General features: G+C 38.1%; 1 protein-coding gene across 2 annotated transcripts in view; it reads right to left on the bottom strand.

The window, feature by feature from the left end:
- dor (vacuolar protein sorting-associated protein 18 dor) overlaps nucleotides 1–18,256 on the bottom strand; it is a 201,594-nt gene extending 183,338 nt beyond the window's left edge. Inside the window, exons 1-2 of one of the 2 annotated variants that reach the window (XM_090390559.1) lie at nucleotides 18,193–18,256; nucleotides 17,939–18,078 (exon numbers count right to left, since the gene is read on the bottom strand). The gene's annotated coding sequence lies outside the window, so the exon portion shown is untranslated. Of the gene's footprint in view, nucleotides 1–17,938; nucleotides 18,136–18,192 lie in introns of those variants that run through there. The other variant, XM_090390558.1, reaches the window with a different exon arrangement.
- Between the last annotated feature and the right edge of the window lie 543 nt (nucleotides 18,257–18,799).

Raw genomic sequence — 18,799 nt, forward strand, 5'->3', positions numbered from 1 at the left:
AACCGAATTCCCATTCGTTTCATTCATTTGCCCATCTATCCAGTTTATTCAAATCCTCCTGCAGGGCTATTGCACTATTACTAATAACCCTTCCCAGCTTCACATCATCTGCAAACAACTGAATATCCCATTGCAATCCATTGACAATATCTTTGATATAAAGGCTAAACAATATAAGTCCCAGTACTGAGCCCTAAGGATCCCACTTGTAACCTTCTGCTTCCTTGATACCGCCCCCATATCTACAACTCTCTGAAACCTATCAGATAGACAATCCCAAATACAGTTCACTAACCTGAAATCTAAACTCATGTGCTGCAACTTAAAAAAAAAAACAGCTTATTATGTGGTATCCTGTCAAATGCTTTTGAAAAATCCAGAAATCATGGCAGAATATGCCTTTCCTCATCAATCTCTCGTTACTTTATTATAAAAGGCAAACATATTACTAAAAGAAGAGTGCCCCTTAAAAAATCCATGCCAACTCTAACAGATAACATTATCCTTATCTTCCCAACACTATAAATGATCCCTCCCTAATTTCTCCAAAATCTTAACTACTGATGAAATACGAACTAGTCTATAGTTTGACACTTCCAGCCTGCTAGCATGCAACAGCACTACACCCCCACTCCTTGGATACTTTTCCCATGGCCAGACTCTCATATAAAATTCAGGTCAATGGAGCTGTTCTTTAGCAAGTTCTCTCAAAACCTGTGTCAAAATCCAATCCAATCACATTGTTTTATTCACATCCTGTGTACTCAGTATTTGAAACACACTCTCTTCTTGTACTTCTAAATCTCAAACCTTCCCTATCCGTCTAGTATTAAAACCTACTTCTCCAGGATAAAATCCCAATAAAATGTTCATTGAACAACTCCATGATGTCCTTTACATTTTCTTCTTCTGCAGTTTCTCCCACTTAAGTGGGGTCACTGTTGATGATGAGTCTCCTCCACATCCTCCTGTCACCACATCCAAGTTCTTCATCTTCAAGTCCTCTTCTACCAGCTCCCTCCATCTCTTCTTTGCCCGCCCATACTTCCTCCTTCCATGCGCATCCATCTCCTGGCTGCCGCCCACTGTGCAACACATATACTCTGTCTTACTTCTGCTCAGTCTCATACCTCTCTCATACCCTTCTTCCCACATATTCGTCCTCCCTCCTCATCACATGACCAAACCATCTCAACCTTGCCTCCTGTATCTTCGCTCCTAAGTTCGTAACTTTCGCTGTTCCACTCACATAGTCATTTCTCAGACAATCCTTTCTGATCACACTGCACATCCACCTAAGCATTCTCATCTCTGCTACTTCCATCCTGCTGATGTTATTTTTCCTCAGGGCCACAGTTTCCATAGCATACGTCATAGCTGGCCTCACTACTGTCCTATAGATTTTGCCTTTCAGATTGATCGGCACCCTCTTATCGCATAACACTCCAGACATCTCCCTCCAGCTCCTGCATCCTACCTCCTTCTCAGCTCCTCCATCTTCTTCCACTGTTGAACCTAAGTATCTAAAGTCCCTCACCTTTCTGATGACATTTCCTTCTAGCTCCAGATCTGTCTCCTGGCCGCCATCCACTGTGCAACACATATACTCTGTCTTATTTCTGCTCAGTCTCATACCTCTTTCTTCCAGTACTTTTCTCCATCTTTCCAGTGTAGTTCCCACTTCTTCTCTTGAATCTGCACCCAGCAAAATGTCATCTGCATACAACACTGTCCAAGGTGCATCTTCTCTCACCTCCTCCATCACTGATGTCCTCTACATCAGTCATCCTAATTCCCATTTTTATCCATCATTCTTCAACAATCATTTCTCCTCCTACTGGCCACATAACAAAAGAATTCCACAGGGTTTTTTCCTTTTTTGGATCTCAGAGCAATCTCTTCTCATATTCCAGATTTGCCTTCCTTACCAAACTAGTCACTCTCCTGGCCTGAGTCTCATATTCTTCATGCATCTGCTTTCCATCACTCTCCTTATATTTCTTCCATAACCTCTTTTTAACCTGCAGTTCCCATTTGATATTCTTTGTCTCCCACTTTACATCAAATTGTGTTCTCTTCTTCAATCGCAGTATACAGCTTGCTACTGCTGCTAATAAATATTCTTTCACAAGTTCCCAAGCACTGATGATATTTTGTCCTTCCAATTCCTCCATCTATGGAACTGTCCCAAGCTAATATCTAAGACTATTATAATCACCTGCCTTATAATTACAAATATATTCCTTTCTCTTTGATACTCCTGCATGTCTATTCATTTTCCAAGGCAAAATCACATGGTCATTCTCTCCAACTGGGGACAGAGATGCTATCTCAGTTATAATCAGATCTTCTGATGCTATGACCAAATCCAAAACTCTTGAAACTTGAGTTCCTTCTACACATTGCCTAAGATATTTGTTCTTCAAGAATTCCAGAAATTCCATACTCTTACTACCACCACTACTACATGCACTTTCCTCTTCCCAATTTATACTGCTGTAGTTAAAATTTCCCATAACAAACTCATTTGTTTTGCATTAACCAAGTTAAAATGCCTAATCATCTCCTGCTCTTCACCATCTATGCTCCCTGGCTTTTAGCAACACTCTACTAAATAGCCTGTCCTGCCCATCTCTACCTCATGTCATATGCTTTCAAAACAATTAGTGCCACTACTCTCCAAATCCTCCACTCTGAGAGGACATAACTCATCACTTATCATGAGCAGTATTACACCACCATATTTGCTCTTCTTATCCTGTCGAAAAATACTATACTCTGCTGCTTCTATTCCTGTCAGTATACATGTTCCATCAAATCATGTCTCAGAGATCCCAATGATCTCTGGACATGCTGATGCCATCAGCATCACCAATTCATTCCTTTATTCTGGATATTCCAGGCATTAGTATAAAGAATAATGGCATTGTAACTGTTTCTATACCTATCATTATCCCCAACAGACTTCACTGGATTCAGCATTATCCAATGTATTTCCCCTTCTATTTCCCCTGCTACCATCTGCTCTGATAATTCTAGTTTTCCTGAATTGATACACTGACTTTTCAGAGAAAAAATTCTCTCTAGATGTCTATGTACTTCCTCATTCAAATGCAAGCCATCTCTCACACGGAGTTCCTTTCTGTCCCCAAATGCTTTCCAAGCATCCACGTAATCCAAGCCTTTCTTTTGATACATTCTGGCTATTACATCATTACTGATGCTCTTTTCCGCAGCTCTGCATTATCATACCTGGGCAACGCACTCAATATCTCCCCTTTCTATCTTCTTCTGTACAACCTCAAGCATGAACCTGAGATCTCTTTCTATTCAATTTACGCTGCCTTTCAATTCACTTGCATCCACTATCACAATAATCTCGTCCACCCTTTCACCTTGCTTAATTGCCATAGTCACACTATCTTTCATCCAGGCAAACACTCCTCTGGCATTCTATTGTATACCACAGATCATCGAGTCTCCATACATCACACCTCTTACTACTCTTTCTTCCTTGCTCACTTGCATTCCTCTCTCTCTCCTCTAACACTTTTTCTTTCTTTCTTCCCCCTCTTATCTGTCATCTCTCTATTCCTGGCTCCTGCACTGTCTCTCCTTTCTCTCATTCCCTCTCTTTCACTGGTTCTCCTATCCCCCCCCCCTTTCTATCAATCGCATAACTCTCTCTCCTACTCTGATTCACTTTGTATTCATTATTTGTCACCTAATCTCTTCTTTCACGCTTGACAACTTGTTCCTGATACAATCCACTTCTTTCATTGCATCTATCTTTCTCTGCAAGCTACCTACTCTTGCTCAACATTCATCCTCCCAATCAACACCAGCTTTGAAAACTTATCGATGTTTCAAACCTACTACACTCCCTACTTTTATATTTTCATTCACATTCTACTTGTTTTTCTCGCCCTCATCACGCTACTCATCTCTCTCTCTCTCGGTTGGTATGCACCTGTTTCTGACATAATGCTATCAAGGTCCATTATGCTAATTTCTAAATCACAAAGTTCTTCCCATTTTCTACATTTTCCGAAGACATGCACTCCCTCTTTCACCCACCACATTTCTAACTGCTAGGATGTGTACATGTTGCAAGCACCACAAAATCCAGTAGTGTGCTGTGCAAAATGTAGTCCTTAAATGGGGAGGGACTTGGTGATTGGAAAACTGAGTCGTGGCTGTTGCCATTATTTGAACACTGCACAAAGAATATTACAAGCTATACTGAAATATTACATTTAAGTACAAATTCTCAAACTGCAAACCACCCACAGACTATGAGATGTATCTAGCTTAGATTCCCCATAATTTAAAGTAAAAACTCTAATAAATCATAATGAAACTTACTTTTTTTTTCACTGCTACCTCATAACAAGTCAGCCTAACCTTGTCCTCTGGCAGACTCTCTCAGATTACTCTGCTCTATTGTAATAGACTGAAGGTGTGGGGTTGCAAAGTTAAGTCAATAGGCATTAAAGAAACACAAAAGAAACTTATAAGCAGGGTTTGAAAAATTATGCAAAGCCTTACTTGCCACAAAAAAAAAAAAAGTACTCACCCAATATTGTCTCCATTGTTTAATGATGTATATCAAAATCAATACAGGTTCCATAAATTGATTAGGGGCTGCTGTATCACTGTTTGAAGAACATTTGCATTGTGTTGATCAATTGATTGATTTGGGGTTCAATGGTGCAAGGACAGAAGAATCATAGTTCCAGAACAAGAACAGCAGCATACAAGGTGTTAACAATGAAATAAATAGTTATAAGGAGATAAATCAGTGAATAATATATATGTTTAATGTTTAACGATTTATTGATTTAATGATTTCATGCAACTTGTTCATCAGTGTCTCTCCTGCCAAGACTATTGCCATTGGGCAATTAACTTTGATTTTATAATTCATGTGTAGTTAGTATTAGGGACTATCAAACAGTATGTCGAGAAAGTATGAGCTGATCTAGGGAATTATGGTTGGATTGGGAATCCAACACAACCGAACATCGAAATTAAGGGTCTTTATTTTGTACAGAAGATAGATCTGCATATGCATATTATATATATATATATAGAGAGAGAGAGAGAGATTTTTTTTTTTTTTATTTAACTTGAAAAATTATACATGAGAAGATAGGTAACAAAAGGACTATTTACATATTATAAGTATATATATATTACAGAGAAAGGAAGATTTTCCTTTTGGATATACAATAGAAAGTGCAATAAATGAATAGACATTACAGTTCAGTTTCACTCTTAGTTTTCTTTCAGATGAAATGTATTGTTGTCGGCAATCCAGAACAGGATACCAGTTGGGTTCCACTCCTCTATGAATTTCGCGACAGTTCTTGTTTCTTTGTAGTAATTAAGTTCCAGTGAAAGCCTGCTTTGTAGTTTCCGACAGAGGCTATACATGGATATATATAGATAGATAGAGAGAGAGATTTTTTATTTATTTATTAAACCTTGATAAAATATACATTGGAAGATAGGCAACAAAAAGGGACTATTTATATATTATAAGAATGTATATTACAGAGAGAAAAAAAAAAAGATTTTCTTTTTAGATATACAACAGAAATGAGGGAAAATGATAGATTAATGGTAGACAGGATTTGTCTTTTCAGTAAGAGTCAATATTACAGTTCAGTATCACTTTTAGTTATTTTTCAGCTGAAGTGTATCGTTGTTGGCAATCCAGAACAGGGTACCAGTTGGATTCCACTTCTCTATTACAAAAAAACAGTTCCTGTTTCTTTGTAATAATCAAATTCCAGTGTAGTTTCTGACGTAGGCTACACATGAGGGTTTGTTCTGATTCAGTGATGGAGGGGTGCTGGTTATTTCTTGTGTGCTTAAGGTAGAAGATGGCCTTGGCACAGATGAAGAGGAAATTGCATATTCTGTGTTTGTTCTCTTCTGTATGGACTAAATTCCAGTAGTCTTCTTGGCTGTGTATGTAGTTACAGATGCTAGAGGCTATATTCAGGCCATAGGTGATCAATGTTTTGTTTGCAGGACAGGTTAGATATGCATGTTCCAAGGTGCCTGAAACTTTGCAGAATAGACACTGATCCAATTCTCTTTGCTGGAATTTGTACAGCTTAGTAGGAGTTGGCAAGATGTTATGCCATAGCCTACACTATATGTCGGAATCTGGTTTGGCACACCTCGATTTATATGGAAGATCCCACTGAAAACTGGATGGCATGTGCAGCTTAGTAGATGAGAGGGTTAAGGATGAATATACAAAGGGCAAAGTTGGAGGCACTGATATGAGGAAGTGGTATATTTTCTTGTAGTTTGGAAGTGAGGCTTCAGATGATGCAAGATGAAAGGTAAGCTCCCCGCAGTTTCTAGAAGGAATACGGATTTCCTGAGGTGTAGCGATATCTGGGAAGGCTATTTTATAATAGCAGCTTGCATCAGTTGATATTGCTTTTCAATTTTTGGGTTTTTCAATGGTAGGCATGTGAGTGTTTTCCACTTTAGTTTCAGGGTCAGGAGGTCCCTATGATTCTTATTCCTGCCCAGTTCCATATAGGGAAAAGGAAGGACTGGCCAGTTGTGAGACTTTTGTTTCTGTTAGTACAGCTGACTCTGTTGATCCTGTCAGTGTGTGATAAAGTCCTGTATTTTTCCACTGCTGCAGAGCATCTTTGTAAAAATGAGGTAGTTTAGGAGGTGGCCAGTTCTGTGCCACCACCTCCTTATATACAGGGTGTCTCAAAAACATGTATACACACTTTGAATGATCATAAAGTTGGTATTTATTATAATACAGTTAACTTTCACATTGTAAAGTACACTACATAAATGTACTTTTCATCCCTCAACGTCTGTATTCAAACTGATGACCGTTCTGGTCCAGGCACTGCTGATAACGTACAGCAATGGAATTTCAAGCACTGAGAATCATTTCATCTTGTAGCTGGGTGAATTATCTTTCGATTGCTGCTTTCAAGTCATCGACTGTTGCCAGTTTTGAAGTGCAAACTTTATCCTTGATAAATCTCCATAAGAAGTCCATTGGCATGCTGGTGAACATGGGGGGGGGGGGGGGTATTCTACAGAACCTCTTCTTCCAATCCATCTGTTGGATAGAGTCTCATCAAGATAGGCCCTCACATCTTGATGGTAGTGTGAGGGTGCCCCATCTTGCTGAAAATAAAAGTCCTCATCCTCAAAGTCCTCTTGAATATGTGGCATGACAGCTTCATGCAGCAAGTTCAAGTAAGTGGCACCAGTTACAGTACTGTTGAAAAAGAATGGTCCAATTAATCCGTGTGCTGATAAGTCGCACCACACCATCACTCCTGGAAAATTTACATGATGTTCCTCCATTACATGCATATTCTCAGGTGCCCAGTAAGTGCAATTGTGCCGGTTAATTGACCCATTTAATTTAAATGTGGCCTCATCACTCCACACAATTCGTCTTGGAAATTGTGTGTCCCCTTCACATTTTCCCAAGTACCACTCACAAAACTGCATTCTCTTATCGGGATCATCTTCATTGAGAGCGTGTACTCTTCTTGGAATGTAACTTTTCCAATGACTGCGCTTCAACATGCAATGGACACTTGATTTTGATACTCATATCTCACGAGACGGTTGTGCACAGATTTTCTTGAACTTTGACGATATATTTCAATCAGCCTTTCTTCTGTTGTGGGCCTCGTAGCTGTTTGTGGTCTTCCTGAACATTGCTTATGGACATTTTGAACAGTTCCATCTTCTTCAAATTTATCTCTAATTCGAGTGATAGTAAGTCTCGTAGGTGGATCTTGTTGAAATTCTCTTCTAAACTGTCTTTGCACTTCCACTACGTTTTCATACTTCCAGTAGTATTTTAGGATAAATTTTCTTTCTTCAAAGCTTAGTCTGGTTTCAGCCATTATTTCAAATCCATTAAACCTGCAAAATAACGAAAATTAAGTGAGTTATCAGCTGTTGAAGTGTGTAAACATTTTTTTGGAACACCCTGTATATACAGATAGATAGATGTTTTCTCCTTTATTTCATGAGAAGAAACTCATCACGAGGTGCTTCAACCTCGCCAAGCACTGGATGTGGATTATACAGCAGAGAGGAAATAGCCTGTAAAGAACTCAGTCATCTGAGTAGGAGTCTTTGATATGCACAACTGCAAGCTGAATGACATGCAACTTTGCTGTACAGTTACTGCAATCAAGTGGGATCTGGTTGGAGATTGTAATGTTAGGAAACACAGCTGTACAGTGAACAGAGATCTTAGATCTTGAACTATCGGTATAGATGGCAAGAAATGAGAGTTGGCTGCTCTGTGTACACTAAACAATAGAAGGTAGACAGATGAGGGTGTATGAGACCTGTAGTTGACAAAGTGAGAGGTTGCACAATAGGATGATGCTGTTTTGTTTGGTGCAGGTAATGTGGTCAATACTCATGCCAACAGCTTCCATAGCCTCATAGGACTTTCCAACTAGTGCATGTAGGATGATCTTTGCTAATGTTTTTCTTTAAGTGATAGAGGGGGATTCATTTCATTTAACATAAAGGCTCTGAACGGGTGATGTGTGAAAAGCACCAGTAGCCCATAAACCAGTAGCTAATTGGATACCCTGATGATGGATCAGGTCCAACCACCAGTGTGCTCTGCTTTGCAGAACTGTAAACCTGGTACCCATAATCAATCGTGCACAGTAAATGCAGAGCAAGGAACATTGATCAGCACCCCATAGTGCAGAGGATGTTCAACACTTTTTTGCACTTATCTCAAAGGTGATGAATGTATGTAAAGAAAGTAGAAAGTTAGCTTTCTAGAAAAGAGTCCTAAAAACTTAGCCTCTGGAAATATAGGGATAATAGTTTGTCCTATTCTTAAATCACGATCAGGGTGGACAGTGCTTTTCCAGCAGAAGTGCATACAGATTTTTTTTTTTTTTTTGGCAAATAACCTGAATCCATTAAGAGACACGATCTTCCATTGTGTGAGGATCATTCCAAGAAGTCAATAAATAATAAAAATAGGAAGAGCAGTAAAGACATTTTTTTGGAAAATATAATTTGTTAAATTAATTTTTGCAACTAGAAAGGTCCTTTATGTTATGCATATTCTCCTATGTTTTCTTAAAGTTAAAATAATATATATATTTTGTTGAGAAAAATTTTTTTATTAAATTAAAAATATTCTATTTGTCCACTCTGTATCTCCTCAACAGCTGGCAAAATCTACTCACCACAGGCAAGTGAGTGAACATATTTGTCAAACCTTGCTAATAAGTTACTAAATGGGTGTTCATTAAGATTGATACAGAAGAAATATTTTAATACATGCCATATAAGAAGAAAATTAGGGTCATCCCAGGAAATTGTGTAAGAGTATTGCTAGTAAGGGAATGGGGAGTAAATTTTTTGGATTGGAGAGTGGTGAATGACGAGTAAACTGCCACAGGTAGTCTTAAGTGCGCTGGCAGTGAATGAGAAGAGAGAGAGAGTGTTAAGTACTGTGCTAATAACGGTTAGTGTAGTCTCCTGCAATGACGCTTCTTACACTATGGAGATACTGTATTATAATAATAATAGTAAATATAGTATTACAAACTTAACAAACCTACATAACAAATACATTTATGAATTACTGCTATAATTACTAATAATACATCCTGATATACTTGTAATATGTGCTATTTTTACTTAAATTTTATGCATATAATTTATAGTAAGATAAACGGTTACAAAAGATTAATTGCAAATTATTGCCTTGATGACTAAAACAATATTTTGCCTTAGTTATCAAGGCATCTTCATGGGAAAAAAAGAATACTAATATTTCTTTGTCTTCCTAATGGTGCAGGCACAGCAACGGAAAGGCAAACACACTAATTTCAAAAAGCCAGCTCCTACAGTCCTAATGAGCACTCTATGGATGTGGTGGTGGAATCTTGCTGATGGTCTCCCAGATTTTTGGCAATGTATGCAGCTGAATTTGTTTAGGAATTTTGTGGCAGATTCAGAAAGAGGTTTTTTCCCATTGAATCTAGTGATCTGTTTTGATGGCATGGTCTGCCATCCTGGAATGACGGTATGTTGGAGATGCATTTTCTGTGTTCTAGGCATATATATTACCTGTTCTTCCAGTTTATCCAAAGTATTTAAGTTTGTAGGAGCAAGAGTTATGGTAGACATCAGGATGATCCATTGCAAAGTGGATCTTTAAGTGAATGGATAAGAGTATTCAATTTTGGTATGGCTGGCTTGAGAGAGATCTATATGCTTTAAAGAATGTGTAGGTATGACATGTAAACTTTCTTCAGGCCATACTACACCCCCTATCTAATGTCTACAGTTCCCACATGTTACGTCATTGTTTTTTCTATATTTTCACTACTATTATTTCTCTTGTGCCTACTAAGAATATCTCTAAACTAATTCTCTGGGGCCCGTTTCCCTTTCAAGCTCTGATGATATTTGTTTGTTTTAGCTGCACCAGTCAGAGCTTTAGGACAGAAAATTCTTGTTCAAAGAAACTTTTCCCAGAAGTCAAGTGTTACCTAACTTTATTAAATTAATTAAGTAGCTTAAAGTAATCTTAGCATACATCATGGCCAAAATACTCTTAACTCCCTTTATATTCCCCTTATGCATAGGTCCAAACTTTTACGAGTGGTAAAATCAGTCTCATGCTCAGACAGAACTCAGGCTTATATAGAAAAACATTAAATGGCTAAAGAGATTGCAATTAAGTTTAATATGTCAAAAGCAAATCATTGAAATCATTACTAAATCACTAGTTAAGCAAATAAGAAATATTCAAACTGACAAGTATACCATTCACATTCCATGGGTGAATTAGGTTCACACATAGCACAAAATATAAGATCAATTTCTAAACTAAACTTTGTCATTTTTGACCCCTTTACATTAAATTAGGAACGGCACAATCTTAAGTTCTGAGACTACCAGTCCAACACAGTCTCTAAATCACCGAGCACAAAGTTACTTTAAAGTTCTTTTTCTTACTAGTCAGAATCTTGTTCCTTCCTTCCTCTAAAGTTAATTATTACATAGGTAAAAAGGTTTCAATACTTTACCATCTTGACGTGAAGATGTCACAGTTCTTTCATCCGTCCTTTGTGAGGGGATATCTTTCTGCTATAGTAGATTGCCGCCACGTGAAAGTCACGCAGATGTTCGTTATGAAATTGCTCTTTCATTTGCTGGACACTCACTCATCTCATGGATTGCTGTCGCTAGCTCGTCGATGGAGGTCAGAGAATTCCTTTTGACCTCCATCAAAAGGAATCCTTTACTCTCAACATCGGCAAAAGCTTTACCGATGGACCAATTTGGAAAACTGCCATCATTTTGCGTATAGCATGCCCGACTCCTTCAGTTAGCAACCGGGAAGGAGATTGCCGTCCAGCACCGTCGATCAGTCAGCACTACCGGTCCACACGAGAAAAACCAGAACAGGAAAAACGGGGAGTGGGGGGGGGTTTCAAACACGCGTGAACTCGTACTTATTCTCTGTTACAGTGCCCTCTTTCCACATTCGAATCTTATTCATGGCACCTTCCTATTCGCTCTTACGAAGTGGCATCATACCTCTCTCCTGGATGAACACTCTTTTCGTAGAACGCGAGTTCCGTTCGCCTTCCACGAACGCTTTCACTTCAGGCGTTACGTCATCGTGGGCAGCTAGCTAGCAACCTTTGTACTTTTGTTCGCACTTAGACATATATTCTTACACAGAGCATTTTAAAATATCCACAATTTCTTAAACAATACATTTTTACTTAGACATACAAATTTCACTTTTATTTTACTTCTTTCTAGGGTAATTCTAACATGTTTTCTTTTTGCTTTCTTGACTAAAAGTACAAGTATTTCTAGCTCATAATTTTGTTTCTTGTTAAATCCTGACTGAATGACCCTTTTGATAAAAAGGTCCTCATTGGATCTAACACACAGTATCAAAAAAATAATCCTTCCCTTCAGAAGGAATTTTGTAATGCTAACATCATCCCCTACATCCAGGGTATAGCAGAAAAAAAATTACTATTATTATTGCATGACACTAAGGACTCATTGCAGGAGGGCATTCCACTCTACTCCACTACACACATCTCTCCATCTCCCCTATTTACTTAATTCTCCACCTACATACAATGGCACTACTATCATCAATGCCATCTAAAGTCCATAATCACTACCACCAACAGCAGTATTTTTTTTGTCTGTAAACTGTGTGGCCAATTTGACTGTATGCAGGATGAAAACCAAAAATTTGCAGGAGAAAAAGCTAACTCACCTTTAACTGATAAAGATTCCTCTCGTCAAGACAAAAATAGAACTCAGATCTTTTCAAATTGAAGGGTGTAATGTTCTGTTGTTCTACCAATTATGTTATAAGGCATTCTTAAAGAAATACAACCTATGCACAGCTTTCAAGTCCCCACTTGAAACAAGCTGCCATTATCCACTCCACTAAAGACCAGCTCCCTCCTTTCTCAGTTCCTGGTGCATAAAGTTCCCCATTCTTACAAATTTGCCTACTATGAACAGAAAGAAAGATCAGCCACCATCCATATAGAAAGAACAAAAAATACATCTGCATTCATGACTATGGTAAATCAAGATTTATCATGCAGACCATGCTTTCGATGCAGCTCATAGAATCAACTAGAAAAAAGATTACCATGCTCCATCAAAGCAAATTCAGAAGAGCAAGACTGTTTTTAAAATCTGCAGCTGCTCTCAAAAATCAGCCTACTTTGAATAAATATGGTTGCATAAAATGCATTCACTGTATCTGCACTCACCATCCTCTCAGACAATGTATTCCAATCACTCAACACTCTCCATGCAAAAAATCTCCTCACCCAGTTGCTCACACCTACCTTATACAACTTCAAGGGATGGCCTCTCATTCTCCCCATCTCCAGATATCTATGAAAAATCTCATCCATGTTAATCTGATAATTACCCCTTACCAACTAATACATTTTGATGTCTCCCCTCTCACTTCTATCCACTAGGCTCTATAATTTGCCTTCTCTCAATGTCTTCATATTCCACATTCTAGAGACCAGAAACTGACTTAGTCAACTGCCTCTGAATCCTCTTCAACAACTCATTATCCTTCTGAAAACCAGGCAACCAAATCTGTGCACAGTAATCCATCCATATGTGGCCTGATCCATGTCTTGTACAATGTCATACCATCCTTACTTCTACACATCATTATTCTGCACATCAATCCCATAATCCACTGCATAATCCTCACAATTTTAACAAATTGTTACAAAATTTCAAGTCCCTATCCACCATTATACCCAAATCTTTCATCTTTTCCACCTCCTCTAAAATATCCCCACTTATCCTATACATTATATCCCATCTGTGTTTCCCAAATTTTAAACCCTTACAATTTTCTACATTAAAGTGACATCCCTACATGCCATTCAGACAGTCTATTGTCCTCTCACAAAGCTACAACATCTACTCCACTTCTCATAATTCTCCCCAGCTTTACATCATTTGCAAAAAAAACTGTATATCATGATTTAAGCAATCCAATTACATACAAATTAAACAACAATGGCTCCAAAATAGACCCCTGGGGCACAATGCTAGTGATTTTCCTCTTCTGCGATATCACCCCCCTTTCCCATACACAACCTTCTGATACCTATCAGACAGCCAATCCCCAATCCAAAACATTAATCTACTGTCCAACTTCATCTGTTCCAATTTAATTACTAGTTTGTCACATGGCAATTTATCGAAAGCCTTCACAATATATCTAAATAGATTACTGTATATGCATCCCCTTGTCCAATGTGTTTGTTACCTTGTTATAATAAGTAAGCAGATTACTAAAACATGATCTTCCTTTTGCAAACCCATGTGGTCCATTAAAGAGAATTCCGTTGCTGTTAACCCTGTTCTGAATCCTTTTCGTCAGTAACATCTCCAACACCTTCACCACAACTCCAGACAAGCTGAGTGGCCTCAAAGCCTTAGTCTTTTCAGCCCCTTTATGAAAAGGACTTTCTACTCCTTTGAAACTTAGGCTAATCTAAGACTCACATTAAAAATGTAAGTTAAAGCTGTTAACTCCCTGAAACATTCCCTCAAGACTTGCAGTATATATATTATCAAGCCCCAGTCTTGTTGCATCAAGTTTGCTCAATTCCTGATACACCTCTTGTTCACTCATCATTATTATTGGTTCTTCTCCCAATTTCCACTGCTCTCAATTTCTGTATTATGTTACAATCACAAGGATGGAATATTTTAATGAACTGCTCATTAAACACCTCTACTACATCCTTCTTAGTTTTTAAAATTCTCTCATTATCAATGACCAACTTCATCCTCTCATAATCATTCATCCTCCTACTGGCCACATACTGAAAAAACTCCTTATGATTTCTTTTAGCTTCATTTGCTAAGTGCTACTCATACTACACTTGTGCTACCCTTACCAAGAGAGTCACCTTCCTTGCTTGCTCTTGTACTCCTCATGTAACTGATTATCACCACTCATCTTGTGCCACCTCCAATGCCTTTTTCCAGGCTGCATGCTTCACTTCTTCAGTCATCCATTTTACACCTACCTTATTTAATCTCCTGACCTTTGGAATACATTCAGTCATTACCTCTGCCAGATACTTCCTGAGTAGAGACCAAGGGCATTGATTTCCTTCTAATCCAATTCCTCATTCTATTATATCACTGCAAGTCGCCTCCTGAGTTTGTCATAATCACTTACCTTATAGTTCCACATAGTGACGCTCACAAAAGTCCTGATATGGCTGACCATTACCCAAGTGATCACTTCATGGTCACTTTGGCTAACTGGAGGAAGATGTGACACTTCATTTATAACAATATCGATAAGATAATCAAATCCAAGATCCTCAATCCACGTGTGGACCTCTGTAGGTAGTTGTCCCTCCAAAACTCAAGAAATTCATTCTCTTTGGTTCCTGATGCAGTCTCTTCATTCCAGTCTCTATTACAATATAGGGAAATGCTAATACTTTCAGATCTCAGTTTACATTCTAGGCATCCAACAGGTGCCCACAGAGGGTGCCACACCTAGTTAGGAATCTAGTCTTTCCTTCATATGTTTCGCTTCTGCGTAGCCTTTGTATGTGTTATAAGTGTCATATTCCACTATCTGAAGATGTTTCTCTGACTGAGATGAAATAGTGGAAGTATTAAATATTTTTAATCCTCTCTCATTGCTATTTCACTCTATTAAGTCTTTAACATAGTTCTTCCCATCACTTAAGCATTAACACACACAGATAAAGATTAAGCATAATGTGGCATTATAATCTCACCATCCTTAAAAAATGGAATAAGTTTTGTAAAAAAAAAAAAAGTGAGATTAACGTTTACTGTGTCCCTGCGGTTAGCCTAGTGGCTTTGCACTTCGTAACCACATGCCTGGGGAAGGAATGTCCTAGGTTCGATTCCCATCAACGATGCGAGGAGCTCAAAGATCTTCCTCAGCCATAGCCAAGTTAGCCGGTCTTGAGCGTGGACAGCAGGGTTTTTTCTGCCAGTTTATCTGGTGTTTTTCATCCTGCAAGCAGGCAAACTGGTCCGAGGACACACATGGATTACAAGGAATACTGACCCAGCCATAGGTCTGATTCATCAGCCAATGCCGGTTCCGGAGCCCGGATAAAATTTGGGGGGACTAGATGGTATGAACTCCTGGATAAAGGGGGAAATGCTGTATCATCACAAGGAGTTCATTTATTTATTTAGTGTTTACTGTTATGTTTTGCTATAACAGTAAACATGGTGTTTTTCCTTTAATCTTCTGGATAACTGATCAAATTCAGTCTTTCAGTTCTCTTGGTATTAACTGCTGATACCACTTATGTAGTTCTTGGTTTTATTATTATTATTACATAACACCTCCAGGGAGTCCAAACTCATTGATGGAGGGAACCTACTCTACAACTCTCTGTCTCCACCACTCCACCAGCTACAACTATCTTCATCATCTACACCAATGCCATCTACTGCCAACCATCACAACTAGTATTTTCACAAACAAACATCCATGCCCACGGCAGGATTCGAACCTGCAGCCTTTTGGCTGGAGAGCGAATACGCTAACCACTCGGCCCACCAGGCTGGAAAAAAGGCTTAGAAAACTTTCCTCTAGTCGCTGACTAGATTCTATAGCAAGTTTTTCTTTGTGCAGTCAAGCGCCATGGTGTGCAAATGTCACATCCACTGAGCTACACAGGCTCTAAGTTTTAGCATATGGTAAGTGTTTAGGTTGTGAGCTATGTGAAAGATTGTCAAACAGAGTAGATTATTATTATTATTATTTTTTTTTTAATGTTAAACCCATACACAAGAGGTTGGTTGATTAACCTATAGCACATTAGTACAATATATGGGTAGGTTGGGAAAGGAGGAACTGTTTACATTTGACTTTAAAAATTGTATATTGCATTTCTTGGGAAACACATCAGGAGGAGACTGTTCCACAGTACAGCAGTAGCAGGGATAGAGGAGGAGGAGGAAAAGAAACTTGTTATGTGGGTTTCAAGGGGCACTGCGAAGGGATGTTGAGCAGCAGCTGCACGTGCTCCAATGAGCTTAGTACTAAATAGGGGAATTATTGATGCTATTTCAAATGACCACTTTGCACAGAAATATTTATAGAATACATATATCGCAGAAACCAATTTTGTAGTAGATTTAGCTCTCTCAAGATATACTCTTGGATGCTGCACCATATATTGTAATGTTGAGTTGTGGTAGGTCAAATTATGCAGTATTATTCTCTATACCACAGTAATCATTATTTAAATAATTAATATAATTCCAAACTGATCCAATTTGAACATGCTTATAATTCTATGAGTAGCCATTAAAGAGTTGGTTGTTTTGTGTATTGTGTCCCCAAAGCACTGTTGAAATGATTCTTCTGTGCACATTTCTAATTTTGACAGGTGCTTGCTGGCAGTGTTCACATTGATTGTTATGCCATATCTAAGTATTGCTGCACCAATGCCATGAAAGATAATTTTCTTAGTGTTGACTGGTATATCTTTTACTTAAACAATCAGGCAGTAAAGGCCTAGGTATTCAGCATTTGTCATAGGTGTAGTTTTAGGACAACAGTAATAACTAGCATTATTAAAGCAATGGGATTATGTGGTCTAACTGGTATACAGGATATGTGATTCTTGGTATTTTAATAACTAGTATTTTGGGTTTTAGTGTTGTTTACTATAACTGTTGTGTCAAATTAGTCTTCTGCCTTCATGAGGGCAATGTTAAGGTCGGTGGATGGTCTGTAGCACATTGCCATCACCATCTGTATACAGATACAGTATATCTCGATCTGTATGGAAGGGCTGTGAATAAAGTTTATGCTGAAATGGCGATAATTTTGCACCCTAAAAACTTGCCATTCAGACTGAATACTACATATACAATGGCTCATACTAACAGTAATGTTAGTATGAGCCATCGTATTCTGTAATTAATAATAATTACAGAAGTTACAATCTGAATCCCCTTTGAAGTATTTTCATTACAGTCAACTGTACAGTACAGGCAAATTTCAAGTATAAACAAGCCACACCAAATAGCACTGACAAATATAAAATACTTTAATCTTAAATTTCGTTGAAAAAACAATATTTTACAGAACGTTTTGTGGATTTGGTAAATATATTTCACAATTATCACTATATTCATTAAGATATAATGTCCAAAAATATTCGGCTTTGAAATAATGCTGGATCTAATATTCACTTAATTTATATAAATTTTCCCATCTTTGGAAACTATGCTGTGCAGGTTAAGGGGTACAATATACTCTTGGACTCTCAATGAAGTGCATGTTCAGAAATAATGGTGATAATATTAATATCACTAAAATTACCTGACGTTTGTTGAAGAGACTATCACATAACAGGAAATAGCTTCCCAACTTTGTTGTAGACAACAGGCATCACCCGGCTCACATGACTTTATTATGTAATTCTGCAATACATTTATAAGATCACAGACAGAGAGAATTCACTAAAAATAAACGAACAAACCACAAATATATTAAACATCATAATTCACACACCTCCTCCTTTTCTGAACCATGCAGAACACATTTATTACCAGAGCGCCATCTATAATACATACCTGGAATTTTAAATCATACTCAATTAGAGTTGTTATTATTATTATTTTGTCCCAACCGATTGTTGTTGTTCTAATCGCAATCAACTATTGTTATTGTTGTTGTTATTATTATTATCTATAGACAACTCTACGGAGTGCCTAGACTCATCGCCAGAGGTTTACAGAAATCACATTTTCGAAAATTAGCAAAAATTTAAATAAAAGAAATAACAACAACAAAAATAATTTTGTTGGTGCCATCGCCACCCTTGAGCAACTGATTGAAAATGATACCTAGATGTCCGAGGAAAGAACGTCGTAGCTCAATTCCAGTCGCAGGCTGGAGAAACTTTTACTGAGTCTTTTTTCGACTGGTTTCCGAGTTAGTCGATCTCTAACACGGGCAAGCTTTTTTTTTTTCCCCTCCCTCCCGGAAACTAGGGTGTTTCGTACCGAAAACTCAAGAAAATCGACCCTAGAACCCACACTATTTTCAGACGGCAAACATAGTGTTAGGATTAGGGACCATGAGATGTCTACACCTGTAAACTGCCTCTCTACACAGAATACTATGTATAATCAGCGATAGTCTTGGGCCAACTACCTTGATTGGCCACCAGTGGAGATT

This window comes from Typopeltis vanoorti, chromosome 3 (assembly GCF_054136105.1).
Source record: "Typopeltis vanoorti isolate ZY-2024b chromosome 3, IOZ_Tvanoo_1.0, whole genome shotgun sequence".
Taxonomy (NCBI): Eukaryota; Metazoa; Arthropoda; class Arachnida; order Uropygi; family Thelyphonidae; genus Typopeltis; species Typopeltis vanoorti.